The sequence below is a fragment of the Cheilinus undulatus genome, linkage group 24, assembly GCF_018320785.1.
Source record: "Cheilinus undulatus linkage group 24, ASM1832078v1, whole genome shotgun sequence".
Lineage (NCBI taxonomy): Eukaryota > Metazoa > Chordata > Actinopteri > Labriformes > Labridae > Cheilinus > Cheilinus undulatus.
The window spans coordinates 24,645,249-24,661,025 of record NC_054888.1 but is presented as its reverse complement, the minus strand read 5'-3'; the positions used below and the strand labels follow the sequence as shown (position 1 = coordinate 24,661,025).

Sequence of the window (15,777 nt, the reverse complement as noted above, 5' to 3'; positions counted from 1 at the left end):
GTGGAGGAGGTGAAGCTTTATGCTATAAAGAAGGAGGCTGGGGTGGAGGAGGGGAAGCTTTAGACTATAAAGGAGGAGGCTGGGGTGGAGGAGGGGAAGCTTTATGCTATAAAGGAGGAGGCTGGGGTGGAGGAGGGGAAGCTTTATGCTATAAAGGAGGAGGCTGGGGTGGAGGAGGGGAAGCTTGATGCTATAAAGGAGGAGGCTGGGGTGGAGGAGGGGAAGCTTTATGCTATAAAGGAGGAGGCTGGGGTGGAGGAGGGGAAGCTTGATGCTATAAAGGAGGAGGCTGGGGTGGAGGAGGGGAAGCTTTATGCCATAAATGAGGAGGCTTAAGCTTTCCAGCAGCAGTAGCAATGTGTATCAGCATTAATGCATGAAGGGATTAATACAAAGTATGTCATAATTAAGTACAAAGCTGTGTTGAAAGCAAGAGCTGTGATTGGCTGTGGGTGATGGGAGGCAATAATTTGGATCAGCTGATTACAGCTGGGTGTATGACCACCACGTCCTGCATGAACTAAGGTTAGCTACTGGCTCTTCAAGTCTCTGATTGTGGTTCCTGGGATATTTCAAGACTACATTAGCAGTAAAAAAAACAAAAAGCAATGCAGTACTGGTATAACATAAGCTAAAGAGTGAAAGATGGTTGCAATGCTTCACACCAGGAGTGTAAATCAAGCCAGGTGTCTTTAGGCCTGCAAGTTGATGTTAAATAATTTATAAGATAGCCTTTCCTGTTTTTCATAAATGTTTTGTATTGTAAAAATGATCCTCTAAATATGCTGTCCAGATGTGATGGAGGCATAACAAATGTCCGACCCTATGACTGAAGTCCAGGGCCTAATTTTCATCAACAGTGGATGATAAGTTCCTAACATCATCAAAGGCCAGAGTGATTTATCATTCATGACAGCCCAAATTCACCGTCTATTCTGTGTTATCAATGTAAAGCAAGTTTTCTTTATCATCTCTCAGATAAGATGAGGCACGATAAATCTGTTTCCCGCTAATAAAGCCGGCCGGTTCTGCAGCCTCATCTCATCATTCTCGCCTGAGATGACATCCTGCTGTTTACCATTTCTGCCCATTATTTACAAGTCAGTGTTTGGACTATAAATTGTGCTTCCCTCTGTCGGCTGACTCTGACCTCCACACAGGATGAAACAACCTTCAAGATTCTTCAGTTGGTGTCTGCGTGGGCGCTCGGTCTCTCGCAGACTTTTGTCATCATTACTGTTCAGCGGGATCACATCGGTCATGAGCGGGGGAAGCCACACTTTTCACTGATCTGTCCGGAGCGGCGGCACAAGCCTGTCTCAATCAGAGCGTAGACGTGGACAGAGAAAACATTCAATGAATGCACCCAAAGTCTCTGAAATAGTCACTGGAATTCCCAGAAAAAGGGCTAATTGGACACCAATTAGAGGAAATTTTCTGAGGCAAATATTTGAGTTTTCCACATTTTGTCTTGTGATAAATCCCCAAATCAAATCCATGAACACATCATTTCGTGTGTCTTTTATCACTGTCGACTATGTTTGCAGCTTTTTAAATAATATTTATTGATTGACAGTGCACCAGTGGTTAAATCCCTGCTGTTTTCAACAGCAGTGCAACGTTAGAAAAGTACAAATCCAGTCACAAAATGTGGTAAATAAAAACAAAAAATGGTTGTGTAATACTTGGCCAGAGCTCTGGACTTCTCCGTTGACTCTCAGGAATAATGGTAAAAGAAATCTCAGGTAACCCAATGTGTTCATTCTCACCTCTAGAGTAGAGATACTCATCACCTGGCTCTTTTTTATGTGTTAATTTGAAATATTATCCCCTCATGTTATCGCCACTTTCAAACCATTTTTACTGCTTTAGCCAAATTTTACCACTTTTATCCCATTGTTGCACGTTTTTCACTAGTTTTGCCACTTTTATCCTGCTTTTTGCATTTTTTCCCCCCATTTTTGCCACTCTTTGCTATTTTTCCCAACATTTGGTGTTTTCTTGCCTATCTTGGTCACTTTCCGATCAACTGTTGCCATTTTTGCCGCTTTTTAACAATTTTTTCCACCACTAACTATTTTTTTTTTGTTTGGCACTTTTGACCATTTGTGCCACTTTTCACCCAAATGTGCCCATTTTCACCTACTTTTTGCCACTTCTTAGCCCACTTTTTGACAATTGTTGCCACTTTTAAATTATTTTCATTGTTACTTCAACCCATTTTTGCCACTTTTCACCCCTTTGATTGTGGCTCTTTTATGTGTTAGAAAAGGAGAATTTGTAGAAATACAGTATTACTACAACTTTATGGCAAGTACTGTTATAGGTGGTTTCCACCGAGCGGTCCGGATCAGGTCGGTGCGGTATGGCACGCTTTTTTTTTGGTGTTTCCATAGAGAAAGGGTCTCAAAAACCGACCCGTACCGTCCCACTTTTCGGCACTCTTCAGTGCCAATCTCACCTAACCGTACCAAAAAGGTGGAGCTACACATACAACAATAGGGGCTGCACTGACGTCACGTCAGCGCGACTCAGCTGCTCGCCTCCGGGCTTCAAACATGGAAGTCTGCGCTGTGAGAAGCGGGCGAAAACGGGAGAAAAACGGACTAATACCTGCCTAAATGGGAAATATTTGTACTCGATGGAGATCAAACTGTTTCCTAGTCTGTGGATGTTGGTATCTGGCCAAAATCAAGTTTCCTGACGTTTATCTGGATGATTTTAAGAACACAAAGCAGAGCCTGAAGGCTCACATCAGCCTGATCCATCTGCGATTGATGAGAAACTAAATTACTGCAGAAGTTTTGTGAATACGAAGCCTTAGAACAGTTCATTCTCATCTGTAACTAGTTATTAATCTACTTCTTACGTTAGATAACCTGTGAAAACATCGCTCTGTGGTTGATGAACGGGCTCGTAAAACTTCAGGCTGCAGACTATTTTAAAATGAGATCAGCGCACCCTGGACTTCTGACTTAATCTAGCTTGATTTTAACACCAGCTGAACTTTTACTTTATGTTTAATGTGGCGAATTCTCACAGTGCAGCTCTAAACTTTCATATTTTGTCGTATAAACTGTTCTAGACTAGATATATTCACATATTAACGTAGCGTTACGACTCAAACCGTCTCTGTACACGTATTCCATCAGCTGAGGATCTGGACTGACAGCGGCTAATGTCATTGAAATGTAGTTATTTTTTAAAAAAGCTCTTCCTATAACTCAGCAGCTGGAATAGCATGCATGCTTTTACAGCCCCGCCCACCAAGCGAGAGCACGGGTGTCTGCAGAAACGCTAACTTTTTTGGGGTTTACCATACCAAACCGAACTGAATCAAACCGGAACCCCTGATGGAAACACGGCTTAAGCAGGCCTGCCCCCAGATCTGGCTGGACCCCTGAAAAACCCCAGAGATGGGCCTCCCCAGTTGGGATTTATTGATGGTATCAGTGTGTGTGTGTTGGATCAGTCACTTCTTATTACTACTTTTGACCAATTTTTGCCACTTGTTTTTTGTCACTTTTAGCTGAATTTCGCTATTGTTTGGCCATTTTTTGTCATCACTTTTTTTTTTTAACCACCTTTTAGATCTTTAACTCATTTTTGCCACTTTTCTGCCACTTGTGATCTATTTTGCCACCTGTTTTGTTCATTTTTGCCATGTTTTTTCATCACTTTGAACCCATTTTTCCCATGTTTTTGTAACGTTTAATCCTTTTAGGCCACTTGCAACCTGTTTTTGCAAATATTTCAATGCTTTCAACAAGTCTTTGCCAATTTCAACCCATTGTTTGGTCACTTTGTTCAACCAATTTTCACCTATTTCTGAAATTTTTGCCCAACTTTGCCATGTTTTTTCATCACATTTAACCCATTTTTGCCACCTTTTTCCCAGTTTTTCCACCTCCATGATTCCCCACATGGCTGGGCCCCAGAAAGCTCTCCTCTTTAAGTCCATCTTGACTGTATTATTATTTTTAAAGTCTATTCTGTATGGATTTAAATATGGTGTGCCTTGAGATTTTGACTTAACCTTAGGTGTGGCTTGAAAACCACTGGTCTAGAGAAACGGATATAAATCCAGTTTGTAAGCCTTCGACAAATTGACCTATGATTGGCAACTGGAGAAGGTCATTCATGGTATTCAAGGTACATTGAAGATAAAGACTTCATGAATATATCCACAGAAAAAGAGCACATTCGGCATGTTAGCGTGTTTTTAGAGTCTTGGAAATGGCATACAGTGCCTAGAAAGGATTTTCTTGGTGGTGCTTTTAGGGATGCACACCTTCCAAAAACTTAAACTGTTGTCTCGTCAGTCCACGGAATATTTTCCCAAATATTTCTTCAACAACCTGACAACTGCACCAAATGCTGTGTTATTCGTTTTGTAAATCAGTGGTGGCTCACTGTGTTTGTTGTCCTATAAAAACAGAACTCTAACCGCCTCTCCAGGAAGTTTTCCTGGAGCTTCAAAGTGGATGCTAAGAAAAAGACTTTATCAGAGAAACTGTCTCATTGAATGCCAGTGAGGTCACAAAAATCTCTTAAAATATGACTTGAAATTGGTCCTACGCTTTAGAAAAGCATGTAGAACAAATGACACTGTCACCTCCACAGAGAGGAACCCTGTACTGGGCATGCACTATGAAGTAGACAGTGATTAATGGAAAACATAACAGAAAACTTGGTCTCCACAAGGACTTGCACCCTGGGTTGCTGCCCTGCAAAGTGAGCTGAAGCTTTGTGTTCTGGCAAGCAGAGAAAGAGCTGGCTCGAAAATGAAATGGAGCAGACGTTAAATGTGTTTCAATAAGTCGGTGTTAAGTTGGATGTTGACATGATGGAGCCTCTTCGGCTCATCATGGCGTAAAGTAAAGCTTGAAAAGCCATTATCACAAGTTTCCCTGTATGATGAAAGTAAAGGGCATGATGCTTGAGTGAAAGTTTGTTTTTCAGTCTAGTATCATTGAATCAAAGGTTTGTTTGCAGGTCAGAAGGCTCTGGAGTTGTACTTTCATCAAAGTTTTAATGCAGACAGATCTTGACCCATGTGTTGCATGTCTGGCTCTGTCGATCCATTTCAGGAGTTTATGTGGGAAGATGTTTGCATCGCTCCAGTACTGATGAGATGGAGTCTTTGTTGCCTTCTAATGCTGCTTTATGAAGGGGGGTAAAGGGTTCTCAACCTTGGGGTTGGGACCCCATTTGTGGTCGCAGGATACTGATGGGGGTCTCCAGATGCCTTAAAAAAACTAACAGCATTTTTGAATTACACTGTTGCCACTTTACACCAATTTTGCCTAATTTTAACCCATTTTTACCACTTTTTTCCCACCAACATTGCCAATCTTAACACATTTTTGCAACTTAAAACCCATTTTGTTCATTTTTAACCCTTTTTTCTTCCTGTTTTTGCCACTTCTAAACCAAATCCTGCAACTCTCTGCCTATTGTTGGCTCTGTTGACACATTATTGCCACTTTTAACCCCTTTTACCACTTTTTACATCACATTTCACAATCTGAAAAGCCCATTTTGCCAGTTTATATCAATTTTCATCAAATTTCACCAGATTTCCATCTATTTTGTGCCACTTTACCCCCATTTCAGTCACTTTTGAATCCCCTTTTACCGCTGAATTTGCCCCTTCTTACCATTTTTGCTGGTTATTTTTTGCCACTTATTTCTAATTTTTGGCATTTCTAACCCATTTCTGTTACATTTAAATCTAATTTCACCACCTTTCCCAACATTTTTTTTTGCCTTTTTTTGGTCCCTGGTCACTGGCACCTTTATTTTGAAGGTTGTGGGAAAAAGCAAAGCAAATATGGGTTAAGGCAGTGGTTCTCAGTGTTGGGGTTGGGGCCCCATTTGGAGTCGCAGGACACTGATGGGGGTCTCCAGATGCCTTAGCAACTAAGAGCATTTTTGAATTACGCTGTTGCCACTTTACACCAATTTTGCCTAATTTTAACCAATTTTTATCACTTTTTCAACCTATTTTAACACATTTTTTCAACTTAAAACCCACTTTTTGTCAATTTTAAACCTTTACCACCCCTTTTTTTCTGCCTGTTTTTGCCACTTCTAAACTAAATTTGCAACTCTCTGCCTATTGTTGGCTCTATTGACACATTATTGCCACTTTTAACCCCTTTTACTACTTTTTTCACCACATCTCACAGTTTTTCAAAAATCTTTTTGGTTATTTTTTGCCAGTTATATCTAATTTTGGCATTTCGAGGCCATTTCTGCTACACTTAAAATCTAATTTCACCTTTTTGCCTTTTTTGGGTCCCTGGTCACTGGCACCTTTATTTTGAAGGTCACCTGCTGAAAAGGTTGAGAACCCCTGGGTTAAAGAAGGAAAGAAGTGGTAAAAATGGTAAAACAGTAAAAAAAAAAAAAGTGGAAGTGAAGTGAATTCATACCATGGTCTTGGTGAAAACTTGATTCTGATTGGCTCTGGATCTTTTTTAAAACCAGCAACGCTCCAGTCTTGATAAGAGTGTGATTGGAGTGTAAAATTAATGTGAACTCTTTTTAAGATAGGAGTACAGACAACATTGTTTACTGTACTCAAAAGTCTGTCGTTAACAGTATTTCACTACCAAGGATTTTGGGGGACCGTTACAACGGCTCTAGAGGAGCGCTCTCATTGGCTGCTTAAACTGAATCAACCCATGGAAGGAGCCACTGGACAGGAAACAGATTTATTTAGGAATAAATATTTACAAAGACAGAACTACTGTACTACATCCTGGCAGTCATAATTAGATTTTATCTTAATACCCCTGTCCTGTGCATTTCAACAGGACTTTATTTTAAAGAAACAAGTTTTCTAATTTTCACCTTAGACAGTTCTTTCATTAAAACATTTCTTTAATCTCTTCCCTTTACCACTGGTAAATACAGTCCAGTGTTTTCCCATCAGTTACCAGTGAAATATAAATGTCATGCATGTGTTCAGTATCAATAATTTGAATTTTGTTCTCTTTTTGTTTTTGAAAGGACAGATCCTGATGAAAAGCTGACCAAAGGTCAATGATGCCCCGATCTCTGTGTGGACAGAAGCTGACCTCACTGATCTACTCGGCCTTTTCAGCTCCTGCCTTGAACGTTTTTTAATCATGACTTTTTTTTTTCCTTGTTTAATATCACATCCCACTTTGTTAAAGACTCAGTATTCTTGCATAGTCAAGTGTTAAATTTGTTTCTATCATCATTATTTAAGCTTCTACTTTACTGTGTAAGAGCTAAACAGTTAAAGTGTACCTGTTTCTGATGAAATAAACATTTGAACTCATCTCATTTTGTTTGTTATGTTTATAAAAGCAACTATCTTACATGACAACTATGTGAGGCCACATCTATCTAAGGTGACTAAAGTTGGCGACAACTAAAGTTGGCAATGATTATAGAGCTGTCAGTCTCTGTGGCAAAGAGGAGGAGAGGTCTGCCTGGGAGTCTGAAGGTTGCAGGTTCAAATCTTTCCTTGGTTTGGTCAGTTTTCAAGATTTGAGTCTAAAGGGAGAATGTAAAAACCTTTGGAAGACTTCAGCAAGTGTCTTTCTCTGTGGACTTGGGAGAGAGCAGGCTGCCTGGTAATCAGGAGATTGCTGGTTCAAGTTGTCCCATGGCTCGGTGAGAAAGGGATGTCTGGGTGGAGGTTGTGAATTTTAAAGTCCTACATCCCAAATGAAGAGGAAAAAAGCGCCAGGAGAAGATCCCCCAGTGTGAAAAGTACCGGTGGCGCAGTGGGTTTAGCACGCTCTCAAGCACCCAAGCGGGCACGAGCACCTGTGGCGGGAGAGGCTGGGGTTTGGAACTCAGTGCAGCCGGTACCTGGATCAAGCAGTGCCCTGTGGGATGGGGTCAGGGGGGGCAGTGTCCCCCCTGGCGTTCTGTGACATCTATCAGCAGGGGTTATGGAAAAATTTAAAATAAAAAAGGCTTTAAAGTCATTGATAGTTGTCACCTACTATATTGTTGGCAACAATGTTAGTTGCCTTGGAAGACAGATAGTCGTCGAAAGTTGTTGCCTAATATAGTTGTAGCCTACTGTAGTTGTCTAAGCCAGTTGTTGCCTACTATCACTAAAAGACTACAGAATTACAACTACAGAAGGCAACAACTTTAGTTGCCTTGTGAAGATAGTCGTCACCGACTTTGTTCGTTGTTTGTAGTCGTAGTTCTATAGTCTTTTACTTGTAGTTGGCAACAGCTCTCTTAGGTGACCAAAGTTGGTGATGACTATCTTCCAAGGCAACAATATAGTAGGTGACAACTATCAATGACTTTAAAGCCTTTTTTATTTTAAATTTTTCCATAACCCCTGCTGATAGATGTCACAGAACGCCAGGGGGGACACTGCCCCCCCTGACCCCATCCCACAGGGCACTGCTTGATCCAGGTACCGGCTGCACTGAGTTCCAAACCCCAGCCTCTCCCGCCACAGGTGCTCGTGCCCGCTTGGGTGCTTGAGAGCATGCTAAACCCACTGCGCCACCAGTACCTTTCACATTGGGGGATCTTCTCCTGGCGCTTTTATCCTCTTCATTTGGGATGTAGGACTTTAAAATTCACAACCTCCACCCTAAGACATCCCTTTCTCACAAAGCCATGGGAAGACTTGAACCAGCAACCTCCTGATTACCAGGCAGCCTGCTCTCTCCCAAGGCCACAGAGAAAGACATTTTTGGAAATCTTCTAAAGGTTTTTACATTCTCCCTTTAGACTCAAATCTTGAAAAGTGACCAAACCATGGTAAGACTTGAACCTGCAACCTTCAGACTCTCAAGCAATCCTTTACCTCACTAGACTACAGGAACAGACACTTGCTGAGGTCTTCCAGAGGTCTTCCCTTCTTTATTTTGGAGTCAGATCTTGAAAACTGACAAAGTCATATTAAGATTTGAACCTGCAACCTTCAGACTCCAAGACAGACCTCTATCTCCCAAGCCCACATAGACAGACACCTGCTATCATCTCCTAAAGCCTTTCCCTTCTTTCTTCAGACTCAGCTCTTAAAAAGATGACCAAACCAAAGTAAGACTTGAACCCGCAACCTTCAGACTCCGAGGCAGACTTCTCTTCCTCTTGGCCACAGAGACTGACAGCTCTAGAAACCCACAAAGATTCTCCCTTTTTTCTTTGGACTCAAATCTTGAAAACTGACAAAGTGTTGAACCTGGACCCTGCAGTCTTGGATCCCTCTAGGCTACAGATGAAAGTCTATCTGAGGTTTTCATTACTTCCTATGGACAATGGACTTCAAAATCAACCAGCCCCACCTGGATAAGGTTTGAACCAGGAACCTTTGGACTGCCAGTCAGTCTTTGATCACCTTCAGCCATAGGATAAGAGCCTTGCTCAAGTTTTTCCAAAGCTTTCAGTGTTTTATTTGGATGTTGGACTTTCAAACTCAGCAGTAATGAATCAGAATCAGTCACACAACCTGCAGACTGACTCTGGTGAGCCAGACGGTAGATTGGGTTTCCAAGGACAGTTTCACCTTCCTTTGGTCTCGGTCTCTCCCTAAGGATCAAATACAGGACCTTTGATATCTCAGGCAGTCCTTTGTGCCTCTGGGCTATTGAGACAGACACTTAGTTTTACATTTTTTCTAGCAATTTCAGGAAAGACGCAGCCATAATGACCCAATACACACTACCAAAACAACAAAGGAGTTCATCCGGGGCAAGAAGTGGAAGGTTTTAGACTGGCCAAGTCAACCTCCAAACTCCAGCATGCATTTAACCTGATAAAGAGGAGACTGAAAGGAGTAACCTCCCAAAATAAACAACCAAACAAGGCTGCAGTGAAAGCCTGGGAAGCTGCAAAAGTTTGCAGGTACTGAAAGTTTAATTCACTTCAATCATTGTGTATCAGATCCAGATGTACATACCTGTAAATAAAAGCTGAAATGTTGATCTCTTCTCTCAAATTTGTCTGTTGGTTTCAAACCCAAACCTTTTCAGTCTACAGCAGAAATAAAGGAATCACTGTTCCAGTACTTTTGGAGGGGAGAGTACCTGTGAGCAAAGAGGGATTCAAGTCGAGCTGTGCTCTTTTTTCCACTAAGAAACAGTCGACATTGAACAACGGCTCACGCCAAGGACAGTCTGAATTGCCTCCTTCAAAGTCAATATTTCAAAACCAAGAGAGTGACAAGAAAAGGGTCCTTTAGATTTGCCACAAAGACACTACTTTTGGCTAAATTTTTGAAAGGACACAGCTGGGGTGTTCTCTGTAATATTTAGTCTCTCAAAAACCGTAGCAGACCCTGTCATTGTGGACTCTGCTAGCCTGGAGAGGGTGCATTTATTATATAGGACTATTCTAAGAGCGTAACTTTGAATAAAAATGCAGCAGACAGAAAATCTGATAACATAAAATACAAATGCAGTAAAACTCTTGGTGAAGACAGCGGTCCTTATTTTCAATTAACCTTGGCCAGAATCCTGAATGTGAGAGACCGTAAACACAAACATTAAATCAAAACTTTCAGTAGCCTTGTGTAGAATCTTGACCTTTAGAAAACCAATGCTTTTATCATGATCGTCGTCCACCTGGTGGAAGATTCGGCTGAGTTTCGGTGTTTTAGGTGCTTTCTGTAGGATCAAGAACTTCTGACTTCTCGAAGACACCCAGGTTTGGCACAAAAGATTTCACAGTTGACAAAAAAACAAGACGTTTATGATTTAGGAAAAAAAAAAAAAGTATCTCAAAGAACTGGATGGCAGTCCATCAAAGTAGCCTAAAACAGGCTGAGCTTGAATTGGCCTGACTTGAACTAGGCTGAATTGGCCTGACTTGAACTAGCTACTACTTTCATTTAAGCCTCAAACCATTCCACAAATGTGACTTAGGTGTAGCTAGATACAGCTATCTCAGGCCACGTCCACACGGAAACAGATTCAGGAGTTTACGCAAGTATTTTGTCGTATCGGTGTCACATCGATACGGCCACATCAGGCCCCCCAAAGCTCCCTGTCCGGCCCCTGAAAGATCATTAAATTCAGAAAAGGAGGAAAAGAAGATTTTAAGAGTATCCTTTGGCTTTAACTGTCTACAGCTGTTAAATTCATCCCACAAACAATTAAACCTCGGACTCTACTATGTCCGTTTTGAGGACCTTCATCGTTTTTATCATCGTTTTTTTTTAGTTAATAGTCACATTTTTATAGATTGAGGCATCAAATTTGGCCAAAGTTATTATTTTTCTTCATATTAAAAATAAAAATAAAAAATGAATACCGTGAACGCCCATGATGCGAAATAGCTACATCCAGCCTTGTTTGTCTGAAATCGGACACATAGACTTCCATTAAAAACATGTTTTTTGACTGTGTGTCTAGGGCACCAAAACAACTTAGAGCAACTGTTTTTTTGCAGTCAGTCGATCACCAGGGATCTAAATTTCACCATTCCACAGTGATCCAGCAGATAGTGCCAGTGCACCATTTTAACCCCCTCAGCAATGCACATGCAGGATTTCTTCCATGGACTCAGAGTGTTTGAAGTGTTATTTCATCCACTAAACATCATCAGAATTAAATTAAACGATTTGTGCCACTAGATATGGATGTCTGAGAGTGGGCTACATGTGTAAGGAAAAGTTTGTGTGCTCCTACGTGTGTGCTCGGATGTGAATCTGCGTCTATGTTTACAAGTGGACATGACGTAAGTGGAGTGTTTACGGTAGGATATGTTACCACTAGATTCTGCAGTCTGGGACTAAGACAGAGGGACATTTGGACAATCTCAAGTTTGCCCTCACTTTATAGCAAGTGGATTTACAACAACGAGGATGCACGGGTCCTTTCAATCAATAGGTAAGAATATATCATATCTCAAAGATGCAGTAAATTTATATCTGCGCGTAATTGGCATATTTGTGGTCACATTTTGGTTAGAGGTGGAAATGCATGTGTTCGTGATTCATATCCTACATATATCCTCTAAATTTTTTATGCCTGTGCATAAAATAAACCAAACATGAACAAATGCATTCACTCGCATATGATTTGGTAGAGGAGGGGACGCGAGAAAAGGAGGGTAAAACTGGCGTGTTTTACGTACGGATGGACTCATCTGTTTGGCACGGACGAATCCAAGTCATAGGCATAGTGTACAATAAGTGGCACGAAAAGGATGTAACATTGATTTTTTTTTTTTTTTTAGTAGCCGGGGTTGAAGTTGTTGAATAGATCTGAAGCAGTTAAAGTTTAAAAGAAAAGTTGAAAAATGAGTATTTTATTAACACCTTTCTGCATGTCCGTTTTCGGACAAACAAGGACTGATGGAGCTAAAATATGGCATTTGGCACTACAGAAAAAAAATTCAATGCATCAAAATCAATTTTACTACTCATCATTGGCATGGCCCAGACTCTATTTATTGAAAAAGTATTTTTTTTTTTTTTTGTAGATCATTTTATATGGGAATTATGGTTTTTTGTGATTTTTACTATAAAAATAGCAGTGACATGGTGTACAATGACTGGCATAAAAAGAGTAACATCGAATTAAAAAAAAAAAAAAATAGTGGTCAGGGTTGAAGTTGTTGAAGAGATTTGAAGCAGTGAAAGTAAAAAAAAAAGGTTGAAAAATGATTATTTTATTAACACCTTTCTGCATATCCGTTTTCAGGACAAACAAGGACAGATGGAGCTAAAAACACAAGGGATCTCGAGGGTTGATATTGAAATAGTTTGAGAATGACTTAACATTTGATCTGTTTTACAGAAATCTACAGTCGTAATTATAAGATATTTAAAAATGGTTAAGGTTGGCAGGAGTGGTGAAAAGAGGTTAAAATGTGGCCAAAAGTGGTTTAAGAGGGGCAAAAAGTACCATAAATTGGTTACAAATGACAAAAGTAGTTCAAAAAGGTAATGAAAATGGGTTAAAATGTGCAAAAATATGTGTCAAAATGTCAAAAATATGAGTGTCAAAAATGGATGAAAGAGTGGCACAAAGGTGATAAAACATGCAGGAAAAGTGGTTAAAAGGGGTTAAAGAATGGCAAAAATGGGGTTAAAGAGGAAAAAAGTAACAAAAATGGGTTAAAGTGGCAAAAATACAGCAAAAATAGCCTGGTAAATTAGTGAAAAGGTGTTCAAAAGTGGCACACAAGGGAAATAGTTGTCAGGAAAGTTGCAAAAGGGAGTTAAAGAATAGCAAAAGTGGGTGAAAAGTGTTAAAAATTGGTTAAAAGTTGCAACTATTGTTGAAAAATGTAAAGAAAAGAGGTTAAAAATGATCAAAAATAGAAGAAAAGTGGCAAAAAATGGATACAAGTGGAACAAAGGTGATAAAACATGCAGGAAAAGTGATTTAAAAGGGATTAAAGAATGGCAAAAATTGGGTCAAAGAGGCAAAAAGGGTTAAAATGAGTTAATACCGGTGCTGAATCATGATGATGGAGGGCCCCTTCTCAGGGATATTCAGGGGCCCAGCCAATCCTGTTGTCAGGCCTGTCTCCCTGTGGCCTGCTGCATTATAGATAATAGATAGATCTCACTGGTAATGTCTGAAAATGTCCTGCATTTTGAAAGAAGAAAAAAATATGTTAACCAGACTAAAATATTGATTTAATTTTTGTTTATTTGAAAGTCCGGCTCCCAGAGTTTCTGTCCAGACTACATCTGGCCCTCGTGCAAAGATACCTGATGACCCCAGAGTGCATAAATCCTTAAACGGCTACCTTTTCGTCTCTGTGTGTACGGCCGACTGCATCTTTCTTGAAACGATTCTGTCATACATAGCGTAGCTCTCCTAAGACACCTGCATGGGTCCGGCCAAAACAACATGGTTGTGTTCGTGCAGAAGCTACTGAGCTTGTCATGGCCTCCACAGCAAAATCTGAGGCTCCTTTACCACCGCTGCTGCACCGTGAAACGCACACACCAGTTATTCTTAAATCCAAAACAGGGAACAACCAGAAGGACAACTTGAAGAAAATTTGTGTCAGTTTTCTATGATCTTCTAGTCTCTTCTGGTGCATTTCCGTGGCAGCATGTGCTCATGCTTAGGATATTAACAACGCCCAAAACAATCAACAGTTGAAAAAAAGGGTACTTTATTTGTAAAAAGATGTTAACCGAGTACTTTCACATGTCCAAAAAGCTTACAGCTCATTCATAAAGTATTCAGACCCTCTTCACTTTTTCATTTTATGTTGACAATTAAAACAACAATTTAAATTCAGTTGTTTTTCTCATTGATCTACCTAATGCAGTGCAATGCAGCTACACCCTTTTAACAGCTTTTCTCCTTCGTTTTGTCATAAGCATGCTTTCCATGGATCCCAATAGTTCTCTTTTTACCTCCGCCAAGGAGGTTATGCAATTGGGAGGGTTTGTCAGTTTGTTAGCAACACAACTCAAAAACTTATGGACGGATTTTAATGAAATTTTCAGGAAATAGCATGAGGAAGAATTGATCAGATTTTGGGAGTGATCCGGATCACCGTCTGGATCCAAGAATTTTTTAAAGGATTCTTCACTGTTGGGAGATAGGACTAATGGTGGAGGTCTGCGCTGTTACCACTTTACACCAGGAGATGGTGGACATGAGTGACTTCAATCCCAGCAGCATTTTTGGGTGTGTTTCTATTCAAAGTTTTGGAGTTTATAGAGTTTGAAAGACACACGCCCAGTCGAGGAGACGAGTCGGAGCATAACAGAGAGAAAGACAGCGAATTGTAGCGAGAATACTCACAATGCTGGGAGGAGTAGAGGAATATTCACCCTCTGCCGTGACTTCCAGTCGTGAAGACCATGGGTGAGACTGTCAGTGCATCTGTTGGCACCGGCAGGCAACGCTTCCGCCATGACAGTCCACACGTAGTGTCACCAATGCTATCAAGGGAGAAAAAGCACAGCCAATGGTGATGGAGGCTGCCTGGTGATGTCAGAATATGCAAATTAGATGAGTAAATTTACTCCCATCACAAAGTTTGGGTCGTACTGAAGATTTTTTAAAGGATTCCTTACTATTGGGAGATAATGGGCTAATGGCGGAAGTCTGCACTCTCTGAGTGCTTTTCTAGTTTTTATATATATATATATTTGTTTTGTTTTTTTTTTTTTTTGCCTGATCGAATCCACATTTTAACCAACAAAAAGCACTTTGGAAGAAAGTGAAAAGTTTGGCTCTTTTTACCAAGCTAAATGGTCTGATCACTGATAAGAGATGGAATTCCCATCACTACATGCAGGCTGTGGGAACATGAGCCTAACCAGGGTTTACTTACTGCCCTTAACCCAACCGGACTGCTTGGTGGAAATATTGTTTGTTTATATTTGTTTATTGTTTACAATATTGAATTGTTTTTGGGGTGGATTTAACAGCTGCAGGCATTTAAAGTCAAAAGATACCCTTTAAATCACATCTTTTTCTCCTTTTCTTAATGTCATGATCTTCTGGGGGCTGGATAGGAAGCTTTGGGGGGCCTGATATGGCCCTCAGTGAGTTTAACTGTCATTTGACTATTTAGGCCTGTTTCAGTGTTAATACTAAGCCTCAGTTTTGACATACATAACAACCACTATCTTAAGATGCTAAGGAAATCAAAAATAGGTCAAGAATTTTGGGATTATCAAGGGTCAGGATCTGTTTTCTTCTATAGTCGCTGACCAAAGCGGTTGTTTGAAATAAATGAGGACAGAAAATATCAAAGAATAGTTTATTATCAGACTCTCACAAGGACCAACATTGCCAATGACATCTTTAAACAGAGATGTAGGCAAAATATCAAGGGGCC

The 15,777-nt window shown here is 40.4% G+C and overlaps 1 long non-coding RNA gene across 2 annotated transcripts in view; it reads left to right on the top strand.

Moving 5' to 3' along the window:
- LOC121506067 overlaps nucleotides 1-7,312 on the top strand; it is a 354,205-nt gene extending 346,893 nt beyond the window's left edge. Inside the window, exon 5 of one of the 2 annotated variants that reach the window (XR_005991607.1) lies at nucleotides 7,023-7,312. This is a non-coding gene — a long non-coding RNA (uncharacterized LOC121506067). Of the gene's footprint in view, nucleotides 1-7,017 lie in introns of both variants that reach the window. The other variant, XR_005991606.1, reaches the window with a different exon arrangement.
- Nucleotides 7,313-15,777: the final 8,465 nt, after the last annotated feature.